The following is a 15,371-nucleotide window of genomic DNA, read 5'->3' as shown; positions in this document are numbered from 1 at the left end:
GAAGGATTTTAAGCAGAGGTTTGACATGATCTGACAACTGTGGGGTTTCAAGACTTAAGAAGCCTTCCAGCTACAAGTCTGATCCCATGTAACAGGTTCTGCTTTCTGTCTAACCCTGGCTGCCATGAAAAAAGGCCACTCCTCAGATGCAATCCTGTGTCCTTCATCCATCTTTTTCCCTCCATGATAGAGATCTTCGAGGACTTTGTGTTAGGATTGGGACAACTGCTAATTCATGAACTTGTTCTTCAGGTGTTGCTGTGGCTAACAGACCCTGGGGCTAGCATTTTCCTCATGTGATTAGATAACAAATATACAGGGCTTTGAGTGTCTATAAATTCTTGCTTGCAGATAATAAAGACATAGAAAATAGTCTCAGGATGAGGCTTTGTTTTCAGAAATAATTTGGAAACATTTTTGGGTTAGCAAGTTCTGATTTTCTATATGAACTTTCTGAGGTCTTGAACAAAATATGAGCAGACTTCTGTGAGTAGGGTCAATGTCGTTCTGGAATGTGTTAGACTCCTCCAGCCAGAGAATTTGGTTCTCCCTCTGATCCCTGGGATTTATGACATTCTTAATCAGGAGGAAGGAGCGGCAAGATTTCTTCCAATTCAAATAAAGGCAATATTTATGTGCCATCGGGTGAATTGGTCATCTCTTGCTAGAAAAGGCCATTTCATTTCCAGTCTTCATTTAAAATTGGGATTGATTTATCCCCTTGGTTAAGTGCCACACAGTCGATCCCAAACCAGGGTGTATGTGAGATGTTGATTAGACTGTAGCATGAGCCTCATGGTATACCTGCTCCCAGTGGGCCCCCTGTCTGGTCCCCACACCAAGCTGCTGCCACCCTGTACCAAGGTGCACTCTAAGCAATGCCAGTCCCAAACCAAGGATAAGTGCAGGGCAATTCAACCTCTACCAAAGCTTTGACAAGATTTTAAATAACATCTCAGTCTCACTCCCAGTAACATATTTTGAAATCTACTTTTGCCATCTTTGCTATATAGACTTCGCTAGAATATTCCATCTCCAAACTCTGTTTCTCTCTAAACTCCCCCATACAACTCTCTTTCAGTGGGAGTACCAAAAATTCTCACTCTTTTCTTTCCTCCATTTTCCTTTTGCAGATTATTTATCAGGTCAATCAAAATCATTCCCCACTCCTCAGTATCTGGATGGAGCCAAAGAAGAGCCAGGAGTGAATGTCATCAGAACCTTCCTCCTTCAACAAGACCATGCCAACACGGTCAGGAGAAGTTCTGAGTTCTCAGCCCAGGTCTCATGAGGTCTTGCTGCTTCTGTGCTTTCTTAGGACAATGTCATAGGAACAGGTCAAGATGCCCTGGGGAGAGTGAGAGTGTGAGGCACAGAGGCCACTCGTGACCAGCCAGGCTGCAGTATACACACCACTGATCACAGACCATGAGCCAACCCAGGGAAGGTCAGCCGAACCTGGTTCAGGTCAACAGAACCACTCAGGTGCCCCCACAGAATTGTGAGAATCAATATACAGTTATTGCTTTAAGCCACTGGGTTTTGGGTGGATTTTTGTTAAGCAGCAGTGTTATGGCAATAGATAGCTATCGATGGCTGTCTACTGTCTTAAATGCATTTTGATTCAGGCCAAGACTTAACTTCAATCTCAGCTCAATCCAAGAGATATCTTTGCCGACTCTAGCCTACCATGATTTTCTTCTTAGCCAAGTTTCTTTATGGTAGAATTAGGCATCAGTCTCAGCTTTGTATTGTGACTTTTCGAATTTTTCTCTTGTATATAAGAGACTCATTATTATCTTACCACATTGCCCCTACCAGAATAAGGTCTTATTATGACAACTCAATATGTAACATCATCGTGACCCACAGGAGAAAAGGATTTTCTAATTGTCTACATAAAATCAATATTATCAATTTTTTAAAAGATTTTATTTATTTATCCATAAAAGACAGAGAGAAAGAGAGAGAGGGAGAGAGAGAGAGAAACACAGGCAGAGGGAGAAGCAGGCTCCATCCAGGGAGCCCAATGTGGGACTTGATCCTGGGACTCCAGGATCACGCCTGGGCCGAAGACAGGTACTAAACCACTGAGCCATCCAGGGATCTCCAATATTATCAATTGTTAAACCTAACTCATGCCTTTTGTTCTGCAACAGTGTAGAAACAGTTGAGTGTTATCCAAGGGGAAAAAAATGGTCCACCAGGTTAGATGGTACTACTCCCTCCCTCTTCCCCTCTGAGTCTGAGAACTCTGCTCTCTGTACTGGATGGCAAGCTTCCTGAGGTCAGTATCCTTCCTGTTGTTCTTATGCATCCCCTTTAAGACCTCGTGGGGCACCAGGTACATAGGTGGTCATAAATGACTGCTGCTGCCCTTTTGATGGATTCCTTAAAGGGGGCAGAAACTCCCTTTTCCCCCCAACCCCTAGTCAATGGATATTTTGCAGTTCTTGCCTGCTTGTTTTCTCCCTTCTTTCTCCTTGATTACTGCCAGGGCAGATTCCTCCATCCTAACCCCTGGGAGTCTATTTCATTTCCTAATTACTTTCCCTGCTGAGAACATTCTTGTCTTGCTGTATCTAACCCAAATTTCCCTTTCTGTGGCTTCAGGCCATTGCTCCTTAGTCTAAATCCTCTGAAAGGAAGAATAATTCCCTTGATTAATTTATATTGTAATCTCAAAGCTGTTTATACATCACAATTTCTGCTTCCCTGGAGTCTCTTTTTGCTAGATTAGAGGAATAAGATTTCTCTCTCTCCATTTTTTCTCTGTACCTAAATTTTTGGTTTACAAACCTCTAAGGTCTTTCTAGGTGCTGTATTTAGATATTTTTCTTTCCAGACTGATCTAAAAATAATTGCTTTCAATTGTTGACTATTTCCTTTATGTGCTAGGCAGTGGACTAAGCATTTTTGCACACATTATTTTGTTTGACTCTTAGAATGAGGCAAGGGGTCTTGTTAACCCTATTTAATCCAAAAAGAAACTAAAGCCCAGAGAGGTTAAGTAACACCTGAAAGTTCACATAGCTTGTTAGCAGCAGAGTTGTGTCTTGCATTCTGGTCTTAAGTATGAACTCATAATTGCTCCTCTCTACTCCCTTCAAATATGGCCATTGCACATGGTCTTTCCATTGATTCTTGTTAGGCTATCTATATGACACCATAATCTGTTTTTCAGTTATTTTGTTTTTAAATGACTGAGGAAATGTGTGCCTTAAAAAGAGTCACGTGGTGTACGTTAGAGTATCAGTCTGAGGACCTACTAACTCAGTGGGCCTGGACAGGTTATTTTTGAACATGTGAAATGGAAGAGTGATCATACTTCTTGTGATGTTCAGAGAAGATAACGTCTGTGATAAACTCTGAAGCGCAATACCCATCACAGATACTTGTCTTGTTATTCCAAATGATTTGTTTCTCTTACTGTTATTTTGTTACTATCTTTCTTACTGTTGTCATTAATTTTGAGAGTGGAAAATCAGAGAATTGGAAGCTTGATAAATCCAGAAGTAGAGAATCACCCATGGATCTAGGCTGCAGCAGCTTAATTTGGGCTTGGAATTTGGAATTCCATCCCTGGCTTTTACCTCTGGCACTTGGATGAGCCTGGGTCAATCATTGATGCTCTGGACCCACCAACTTATTTCTGTGTCACACCATAATCTACTCTCCTTGTCAGAGAAAGGGTAAATTCCATTTGCAGAGGAGATTTCTCTGCCTCCCAAGATTTCCCTTTGCCTGAGAAGTGGTGAGGTGGTCCCTGGTGGATCACTGAGCAAAGGACCATCCCTTGCTTGGATGTACAGTTGTGCAGGTTACCTCCAGTCTCCCTTCTCCATCAACGGCAGACTCTTTCCTCACCCACCAGCCTTGGAGAATCAGGATATTTTTGTTATTTCTTTATTTTAAGAGAGCCAGTGAGTTTCTTTAAAGTACTTTAGTTCTCTCATCTTCAAGGGAGCAATAATGCTACCTATTTTTCAGGGAGGATAATATAAGTGAATGAGTATGAAACTAGCTATGAATCTTTAGCCCAAATGTTTAACCCTTCTGAGCATGTTCTCCTTTTCCGTAAAGAGATTGTTGGACTAGATGAGGGGTTGGAAACTGAAATATCTGTGGTGTCTGGACAAGTATCTCTGATGATTACAGCAGGCCTGGTGAGAACTGTAGGGTTTGATAAAGGGGAATCACTGTTTACCCCTCACCAATTGACACCATGTGGAATGCACACCAGGAGTGCTGCCAGGTTTTAGATTTTTCCAAAAAAGTTAGGGATCTGATTTCTTTGTGACATTTCTTGTTTCTTATATGTGGGAAAAATCACATTTTATGGTAACCTGAATTAGATAAAGTTTGGTGGACAAAACAAAGACCTTGGATGTTGAGCTGCCAGGCAAATGGGCTACCATGACATTTTGGAATGTGTACATGAATTGCCTGGGGATTTGCTGACAGGCAGACTCTGATCCAGGAGGTCTGGAACCTGAGACCTGAGATTGTGGGATGTTAACAAGCTCCCAGGTGATGCAGTGATGCTGGTCCGGGAACCACACATAAAGTTACAAAGGGACTGGATGATCTCAGAGTGCTTTCCTTCATCTCAAGCAGTTGGTGGTGATGCTGGGATTCTTAAACCTCATTAGGCCAATCTACACTGGACTTGTCTTTTAAAGTCTGTACGCTACCCATTCCTGACCTCCATCCTTCTTGTCTCTGTCTCTGCATGTCACATTTCTATCACAATAACATCCTGAATTCCCTTTGATCTTCAAGTAATTGCAGTCTTATTTGGTGATTTTGTATGCCTGATATTTCTGGATATTGCAACTGATAATCCTGATATAAAAGCATTCCAGATTTTTTCCAAGATGATTGCATAGGAATTATCCTAGGGTGTTAAGAGTCCATGAGTAGAGCTGAGGTTACTAATTGGGGAACATGAATATCTTTGTATAGTAAATGAGGGTCACAGTTTCAAAATTTGGCTTTGGTCTCTCCTGATAAAGCCCCAATAGTATGGGTTGTTCTGATGTCAGGGGACAGAAATTTATTCATTCATCCATTTAATGAATACTTATGGTCTGTGATGTGCCAGGCAATAATCTAGGTGCTGAGGATGTAACAGTGAGCAAGACGAAATTACTTGCTCTAATGGAGCTACATTTCAGTGAGAGAAACAGATAAGAAACCAGTAAACAAACAAATAAATAATATAATGTCTGGTAGTAGTAAGTGCTGTGAAGAAAAAAAATTATCAGGGTTAGAAGATAGAAGATGGAGATTGTTGGAAGAGGAGCGGGAGCTATTTTGAAGAGAGTGATCAGCAAAGGTGTCTCTGGGGAGTGACATTTGAGCAGAAACATATATAACATAAAGGAGTGAGCTATGCCAAGTTCTAGGGGAAGAGCATTCCACACAGGAGGTGCAGCCAGTGCTGATGTCCTCCTGTGAGAGTAACCTAGGAGTACCCCAAAAGCACCAGAAGGCCAGTACAGATTGAGCAAAGTCAGCAAGGGATGAAGTGGCAGGAAGTGAAGTCAGTAAGGGAAGCAGGGCTGCTCAGAGCTGGGAGGTAGAGAAAGATTGAGTTCCTTCATATGTGATGAGAGGTCATAGTACTGATACGAGCTGGGGGCTTATCCTGCTTGATTTGTGCTTCTTATGAGATTAAGAGGTGCTGAGAATCAGTCAGCCCACAGCCTATTTTTATAAATAAAGTTTTATTGGAATAGGGCCACACCCATTAATTTAGATAGTCTCTGGCTGTTTTTGTACTACAAGGATAGAGTAGTTGCAACAGGGACTGTATGAGCCATGAAGTACTCATCTCTCAATGGGCACCAAGGAAACCTGTCTAAAGTGTAAGTCTGACTATAAAAAGCCTGCCTCGCTTGTAACAGCAGCTCTCTCAGTCAAGTTTAAGTCCAAGTTCCTTTCATGGTATCCAAATCTTTCATGATCTGGCTCCAGCCTCACCTTAGACTTTCTATACTATGTTAGGAATATTGAACCTCATGCTATTTTCCTCCTATTTTTCTTTCTGGCTGTTCCGTCTACCTGAAATGTTGTTCTTCCCTAGCCCCTACTGTCATTCATTTGGCTCCTATTCATCCTTCAAGGCTCCACTGGGTGTCTCTTCCCTGACCTGCCCGTGCAACCAGTGTCCCCCTGGGATCTCCTGCCACTGCTCCTTGGTTTTCCTTTCATACTTTCTGCATATATTCATCTGCTACATCCCACATTTCTGTTCATTTGTCTCTATTAATTAGGATGAGACCAATTCAAAGTGATTGGAATCATGAGGAAATATATAGACCCTCACTGCTGGGAAGATGGGGCTGATCGGGCTTCAGGGATGACCTAATCTGGAGATTCTGCTCAATTTCTCTGTGATTCTTCTGTCCTCTGGATGCTGGCTTCATATTCAAGTTGGACACATGATGGCTGTAATGGTTTCACTGCAAACAATGGTAAGAGATAGCAAACTTTCCCTCTAACTCATTGACTTCTTTGAGGTCCTGTGTCTGCTTCTGAATCATTCTTGCTAATTCAGAAAGCTATGTGCTGACTGGGTCAGGCCTGCATTCCTGTACCGTTCACTCCCTGGCAAGGCAAGGGGGTTCTTTTAGAACCACCATGCCCAGTCCTCAAACCAAGGATGGAGCCAGCTTGTTCTGGGGCCCATGAGTAACTGAACAATAGCAGGGGTCTGTTAGGAAGGAGGAAGGGGCTACAGATGCTGAATAAGCCATCAACACCGTTCTGCGCTGTGCTTGAATCCACTATTAAGTGGATCGCCTTGAAGACAGTGATGTGTGATGTTGCTTCTTTCATCTTTTTTACTCCCAACATTGGGCACAATGCCTAATATACAGTAGGTATTCAGTATAAATATGCTGAAGAACTGAATTACAATAAAGTTAAAATATAATTTAGTTAGTTGGAAGACAACCTTCAGAGAAAAGTCATACTTTGGCCCAAACTCAAAAAATCAATGTATCCTTCTCAGCACTCTCTTCCCTACCTCCCTAGCCAATCTTGACCTTTGTTATTCCAGATGATTTCTGTCCTCTTAATTGTAGAAATGTCATCATCAGTAATTAAAATTAAGTAGGTACCCACTGAACAAAGGTTCAGAGGACAATGAGTGCCACTAAAAATGCAGACTGATGGACTGCTAATGAAAAGCATATGGAGGTATGGTTTCCACCTTTGCTGGGTGCTGTTGATGGCAATCACTCAAATTAAATGCTGAAGGCAGAACTCACTGAGTTCAGATCATAGCCAAATGTTCTAAAACTGTTGAGTGAATGATTCCTGGGAACTTTAATCACTGTATTTGAGGTCCCTCAGGGGACAAAAACATTTAGATTTAATTAATATTACTTTCGGCACTCTGCATCATGCCCTGGGCCTGCCGAATGGTGGTGATATAGACAATATGTGCAAATCTCTTCTAGTGAGTCACTTTCCATAAAAGTGTTATAAGAGACATGAATCTGATCAGAACCAGCCTACCATTCTGAAGTCGCTCTCAGAGTCAGAGGAAGAGTTGAAACCCAGGTGTGAAAGGGACACTCAACAACTAGACACATGACTTTGATTCCACTGTGATTTACTTTTTCTCCCTCTTGATTTTCCTTCTCTCTGCTTTTGGGCATCATTTTCTCCCATTGTTTTCTATATGGGACTGGTATCAGGGTCTCCACAGCTCCTTGCTTTTCATCTTCTCAGGCTGGTCTCTGGAGAGACAAAAACTCTCAGGAAATACTCTGATTGGCCCAAACTTGGGTGATAGCCATGCAATCTGGATCTATTAGTGGTCATGGGTGAAGATCCAATTATCAGGCCAGTTTGGGTTAGTGATCTACCCTCAAAGTACTGTGTCCAGTGTGCTACATTCATGCATCAACTTCTGCATCACCTGTGGGAGAGGCCATCTGGGGAGGTGACCACAGATCCTGGAGCTACTTTTTAGCTGCATGATCCTAGATAAGTTATTTAACCCATTGTGCCCAATCTGTTACATATTTGAAAATAGAGATGACAATTATCAATTATCATTTGTGATGATAATGATAATAATACGGATATTGTGATACACTACATTCATGTATACATTATCTATATGTATTATATATGTACATTTCATACATATAAGTACTAAACACTCTGTGTGTATGTAAACTGGTCACTTGTTTTCACAATATCAGTATTATTATTGAGGATAATGGAGATGATTGAAGATAAAAATAATAATACAGATACTATTAAAACTAAATATATGTTGGCAAATTGAATAAAAAAAAAGCCTAAGGGGGGAGAACTAAATATAAATGTATATAGAATAAGTGTGAAAAGATGTATATGTAATATAGAAAAGCACTAAATACTTTCTCTACATATGTATCTCTGTATATATCTATATATCCATGTCTATATGTATGCATGTATATCTATAAAATATTCATTCAGGACTTGGGTGGGTTAGCCTTTGAGTGTCTGCCTTTGGCTCAGGTCATGATCCCAGGGTCCTGGGATCGAGTCCTGCATTGGGCTCCCCATGGGAGCCTGCTTCTCCCTCAGCCTATGTCTCTTCCTCTTCCTGTGTGTCTCTCATGAATAAATAAATAAAATCTTAAAATAAATAAATAAATAAATAAATAAATAAATAAATACATAAATAAAATGTTCATTTTTTCTCATTTTGTCACAATGTCCGCACTATTATCACTCTTGCTGCTTAGAACAGTGCCTAACACATGGTACTTGTTACATAGATGTGATGACTTATTAGCTATGAACTAGAGCAGAGCTGGGAGGAATGGTTCTCCAAAAGAAGTAGGGGGCTTGGGTTGCTGTGTGACCTTGGCTATTTCTCCTAATTACAGTGCTGAAATTATGGCCTGGATGGGTAGCCTTCTCTCTTGCGCTCATTTGCATGCCACTTGATCCCACCAACACTGACCAGATTTAAATTCAGAAGGACTCAATTCTGGGTCATCTGAACCATTTTACTAGGGTATTTTTAATCTTTCTAACTCGGATCAGGCTTGGTGTGTGGGGCCATATCCTCATGGGAAGTCAAGAGTCTTCTCCGTTCATTACATGCTTTTGCAATTGTTGACTCAAAAATGCAACATTGGGTTGAAAAGCAGTTCTTTATTCTCCAGAATGATGCATTAATGCAGAATGTGTAAGACCTTCTTGTCTTCTGTCTTTGGTCTAAAGAGTTAAAATTAAGAACATCACAAAAATATTCTGCTTTGTGCAGTTTGTGTCTGACTCGGGAATCTGATACAAACTCTTAGGATCACTATAGTTAGACTTAAGTCATATTCACTCCTTACAAACACTATAGATAGAATTGGAAGAACAGGTTGAATCAATAGCACACAATATTACATGGTACCCTTGGTTGACAAAGACATCTGACAAATTCCATTTCTATTTTCCCGGAGTGACTGGCCTTGTGAATGAGTCTCCTGGCTCTAAGGACTATGTAGTCTTTAAAAATATATATGGAACTGGGGCACTCCTGAACTTACAAAATTTTCAGTGCTTCTCGTGGGTCTTAAAATAAAATTTGCAGTCCTTATTAGTGCCTAAAAGGCTCCTAATCGCCTGGGTAGCCCAGTTGGCTGAGTGGGGTACTCTTGATTTCAACTCAGGTCATTATCTCAGGGTCTTGAGATCAAGCCTACTGCAGACTCTGTGCTTAATGGGGAATCTGCTTGAGATTCTTTCCCTCTGCCCGTTTCCCACTCATGCATTCTTTTTCTCTCTTTCATAAATAAATAAATAAATAAATAAATAAATAAATCCTTAAAAGGCTCCTAATCTGCCTAATATGGTGTCCACTAACCATGTGTCATGATTTAATTTAATTAAAATTAAAATTTCAAGTTGAGTTTTTTAATTGCACTGGCTTCATTTTCAGTGATATAGCCAGATTTGTAATGAGCAGTGCAGATATAGAACAATGCCATTATCCCAGAAAATTCTGTTGGTTGGTGCTGCTCTGCATAGCCTAACCCTGACTACTTCACATCATCACCAGGGGTCTTGCATTTCAGACTCTTTCTTATTTTCTCCAACACATCCCACTCTCTCCACTGTCACTCACACTTCTGTCCTCTCCCCTTTCTACCTCTCTAGCTCTAATTTCAGGCTAAATGACCCTTCCCGCAGAGAAGCCTTCCATGACCCTGCCTCTAGTCTAACAAAGTCCCACTGTTAGCCCCTCTCTTATCAGCATATAATTTTTGTTTATAGTACTTAGATTTATGGAGGTATTTAGAAATTTTCATGGGTGATGCCAACATCCCCTTTAAGTTGTAGGCTCATCAGGGGAGCCATGTGTCACTACTTTAACCCCAGTGTCCAAACATAGCAGGTGCTCAGTAAATATTTGTTGTGTGAATGCATGATTGAATGAGTTCTCCCATGTACAATCTCCATGAGGCACATTCTTTCCAGTTTTCAGATGAGACAGAGGTCATAATTTTCTCTTCCCATGTATATTTTCTTCCTCCCCTTACTATGAAGTGTCACTTTGGATCCCCCTGGGGTTTTCTGGAGCCTCTCTTTGTGGTATGTCCATGTCATGACCACATTATTGGGATGTACAGTTTCCCCGGGGAGAGGAGAGGTAAGTTGGCAGAGTAAACTAAACTTTCTTGTCCATGGTCTATGGCTTGTTTATTTTTCATAATAATAATTGGCAGGGTAGAATATTTTAATTTTCCTATATCTACATAATTAATATGTCCACATTAGAAATCAATTATCCTTGATAATTACCATTGGTGCTATGGCTCATAAGCTGAACACTAGTCTTGCTAACGAACTGAATGAGACATAATTTCTTGTTGTTCAAAGAGATGATCAACTCTAATCAGCAGTAAATTCAATCAAAACTTACTGACATCAATTGAAATCATATTAGAGTTTGTAAAAATAGGATAATTATGCTCATCTTGTAAGTTGCAGGTATTGTAACAACTCTAAAATGTGGGCCTATTTGAATAAACGCTTACGTCTGCTGGCTCTACACTAGCAGATGCAGAAACATATAATCTGCATAAATAAATTAGAAGTCTTTTTTTCCCCTTCATAGCTCTTTAGTTTTGTAGGATTAAATTAATTCAACATTTTTTTAAAAATTTAATGAGCTTAGAATAACAGGCTAAGCAGGTGCTAGTGTGTGGGGGCAGGATAGCCCATGGTACAGAGTTGTCAGTATTAGTTCTTTTCTATCTTCCTTTATTCATTAAAGAGTAATTTAATAGTGGCTATAATAGTGGATACTGGAGCTACACTGACTGGGTTTAGACCCCAGCTCCATACTTAAGGCTGCGTCTTGGCCAGGAATAGGGTGAATGTTGGTGCTTAATTCCCATTCCCTTGATTCCCTTCATGGTAGAGCCCCTAGGATGATCCCTAACTAATGACTGTGGAGCGTAGGTATATAAAGGGCTCCGCACTCTTGGGTTCACACAGCTGAGATCACTTATACTCAGAGTGTAAGTGCAAGATGAGGCTGACACCACTTGGCAGACTGCCTCATTTCTTACCTTTTGCTTGTCTTCCTCTCCTGCCCTGCCCCACTTCCCCTGCCCTGTTCTGCTTCTCTGAAAGGCAATTCCTTAAGAAATCACTTGCCCATGAATCTTCCTCAAAGGGTCTGTTGTTGGAGAGCCTGACCAAAGACAGCAAGTGCCTTCAATGTCTGTGCTTTCCTTTCCCTGTTTTGGGCATGGTAATAGGACTTTGCCCCTAGGTTGGTGTGAGTTAATTCATAAAGCACATAGAGCTGTGCTTGACAGGCTCTACACAGAAGTTATAAGTAACAACATGATGGCAACTCTATGAAATGACAATACTGTCCTAATTCAACACAGTGTTGTTAATGAAGGAATCTGAGACAAGAGGCTTGCACTTAAGTTTTGGATGTGCTGTTGACTGTGTATCCTTGAATAAGCTTTCCTTAACCTCTCTGAATTGGCTTCCTCATTGTGACACTAGGGATGTTGAGGTGATATGGATACCTGATTTGGCAGTTGTGAGGATTTAAAGAGAGAACAGTGGTCATATGGGCAATTTCATGCAGGGCTCATAGTAGGTGCTTCACAACCAGCAGCTCCCACTGTTAATGCTTATTGTTATTAATATGTAAAGTATTGGGAGCACTTATTGTAGTAAGAGTGAGTACATGAGAGTCGCCCCAAATACTTGAAGGATAGAGGTAATATCGAAGTATTTTGACTACCTCAAGGAGCCAGATGGTCTGGGTTCAAATCCAGATCCACCACTTACAATGCGACTTAGATCACAATCTCTCTCTCTGCTCTGATTTCTCATCTGTCAGTTGGGTTATTGTAAGTATTAAATGGATGAATGTGTCTGAAGCAAGCCCAACTTTTCCATTAGACATTGTAGGCACATGGCTAGGGGTCACAAAACTAAATTTTAGGGGCCCAGTAAAATGTTCTAATTTTTTTGTAGAGCCAGAAGAGAAAAAATGAATTTTTAGGTGGAAGAAAGTGTTTTTATTATTTGATATTAATACACTCCTCTTTATAACAGTGTAGTCATAAAATGCAATTTTACATTATTATACTATTATTATTATTTTCATGGAAGAAGGGACCCACGAAGGCAAAATATCTGGCATTCATGGAAGGTATAATGCCATCCTGGGAGGAAGTATTTATTTATTTATTTATTTATTTATTTATTTATTTATTTATTTATTTATTTATTTATTGGTTGGGAGGAAGTATTTAGACCAGAGTCTGGCACCATCCAGGATCGGTATTAAGCATTTCTACCTCTAGAGGGCTCTGCAGAGTTAACTCAGAGTCACTGGGGTTGGGAGAGGCCCAGTGCACTCACACATTCCACCCTCTGCCCTCTTTCCATGAGAACTCTTCTGCTTCATATGCAGCAAGGTAGAGAATACACTACCCCGATCAGACCTTCTTTTAGGAAGCACTTCAGCAGACTTCATGGGTTAGAAAGGCAGACTTCAAAGCAGGGCTGAACATGGATGGGACTGTTTGGGACCAGAGCAGGGAAGACCTTGACCAGGACTCAGGAGTGTGTGTCTGTAGTCAGGGGAGGTGGAGCAAGAAGATGGTAAGAGGGCAGCCTGGGTAGCTCAGCGGTTTAGCACCACCTTCAGCCCAGGCTGTGATCCTGGAGACCCGGGATCAAGTCCCACATCGGGTTCCCTGCGTGGAACCTGCTTCTTCCTCTGCCTGTGTCTCTGCCTCTCTCTCTCATGAATAAATAAATAAATAAATAAAATCTTAAAAAAAACAAAAAACAAAAAAAAACAAAGCAAAACAAAAAGGAAGATGGTAAGAAAAGCTGATGGATGGACCCAGTGGGATGGCAAATGCAGTGTTCTGTGGGTGTGGCCTCCAGCTGTGATCCATCAAAGTCTTCAGTAAAGTTACTGAATACACAGAGCTTCTCCAGCCACATCCCTGGGTAGAATCACTCTGACACATTCAGGGCCACGGGCATAACTGGGTCATGGTGTGAAGCGGTAAAGCTTTGGCGGTGAAGAGAGATGACATTACAATTCTTTATCCCATGCACTTGAATGCCTTGTTCTTGAAAATGTGGCCCAGCAGTGCTAGTAAGGACAGTGTTAGAAATACAAACTCTAGGCCCACCCTAGGCCTGCTGCTTTTTAATAAGATGAGTGACCTGTAGAAACATTAAATTTGATAAGCGCTGCCCTCATTTGTAGGCTGTGTAGTCACTGATGTACACTGGATCTGGGACTCACCCACTTGGAGGAGGGTGGAGTAACCCTCTCCTTCTGAGAAAGGGGAGCAGGAAGGGAAAGAACAAAAGGAAGCAGCCCCCAGAGCCCCTACTTTTGGTTTAGGTCCAGATTTGAAAACCATAAATCCAGGCCTTAAAGTGTTTAAGGTAAAGGATTTTCAGTGTTCCCTGGAGGTTCTTCACGTTGCAGTGGAGAATTCCCTATAAGGTTTTAGGATCAGATCTCCAGTTACCACAATGGGATGGTTTCCCTGAAGTATCTCTGGATACATGATGGCAACCATGGCAAGTGACTAGTAGAGGGTGGAGAATTTGAGACTGTGATGATTTCTCTTTTAGTCTTTGAGGACTACTTGTTCTATGGCCGGCTCAATGCCCCTCACACTATATGGAACAAAAACAGTAAGAAGAATTTGTAGCCTCTGAAAAGAAGATCTCTGAGTGGCAGGTGTCCTTGATGTTTTTAGTGTCTAGACAAATGTAAGGCCAAGATTTCCTGTGAGAAGATGGAACATGACTAGATGATGGTAGGATGGGAGTGAGTCTGTGTGCATCTTATTCCTGGATCTGTTTCACTAGCAAGCTTTCTGTTTTGTGATAAAAAGGGGAAAAAAAGATGTGAGGTGGGACTTTAGGACTTAGAAAACAGGTATAAAGTAGTCTGCAACTTTTGAGGTGGACATAATGTCATACTTCTGAATTTGTCTAAACTGAACCAACTCTAGCTCAGATTCCCACCTTACCAAGGTCCACAAGAAGCCCAAAACAGCCATTCTATGGGGCTTGCACTGGGGCTTCTGTACACTATAATGTACGGAGTGAGTTTAAGTCACCTGTCAGGCCATGTAGATCATGCTCCTTCTGCTGCACAATTCAGGGGTCAGAAGCTAGTCCTAAAATGTCCATCTAGGCATCTCTACTGCCAGCTACCTCAGAGACATGCCTCAACCAGATCAACACCATGCCTCAAGGACCCTCACTAGTCCTCAGAATCCCTGTGCTTAGTGTCTGCTCTCTCTCTGTGAGCTCCCACACAACTTCCATCCAAAGTTCTGCTGTCCCTGGAGTACTATTGGAAGGTGAAGCCTCAGCCTCCACCCCTGGTGAATCCTCACACCCTGTCTCCTCCCTTTGTTGTGCGGGCTCTAACCCTCTAGTAATGAGCCACTTCTTTTCTCCTCAGAGGACAAAAGCTTCCATCTAAGATGGTGGCCCCTTGCCCAGGTAGCTCCTCTGCTGAGCACCTGAACTGTGGTCAGGGCATACTGTGGTGTTGTAAGTGTAAAATGCACACTGCAATATGAAGACTTGGTACAAAAGAAATGTAAAAGAGATCAATAATTTTTATATTGATCTGATGATGAAATAATATTTTAGATATATTGAATAAGTAAACATAATTAAAATCACTTTTTTAATCTTTAAAGTGTTTATTAGAAAAGTGAGAATTCATGCTTGGGCCACATTACAGGTGACACTTGAACAACATAGGTTTGAACTGTGCGGGTCCATTTACACATGGGCTTTTTCCAATAAATACGGTATGGCACTGCAGATGTATT

Source organism: Canis lupus, chromosome 3 (genome assembly GCF_011100685.1).
Source record: "Canis lupus familiaris isolate Mischka breed German Shepherd chromosome 3, alternate assembly UU_Cfam_GSD_1.0, whole genome shotgun sequence".
Classification (NCBI taxonomy): Eukaryota; Metazoa; Chordata; class Mammalia; order Carnivora; family Canidae; genus Canis; species Canis lupus.
Note: the sequence above shows the minus strand (reverse complement) of the source record.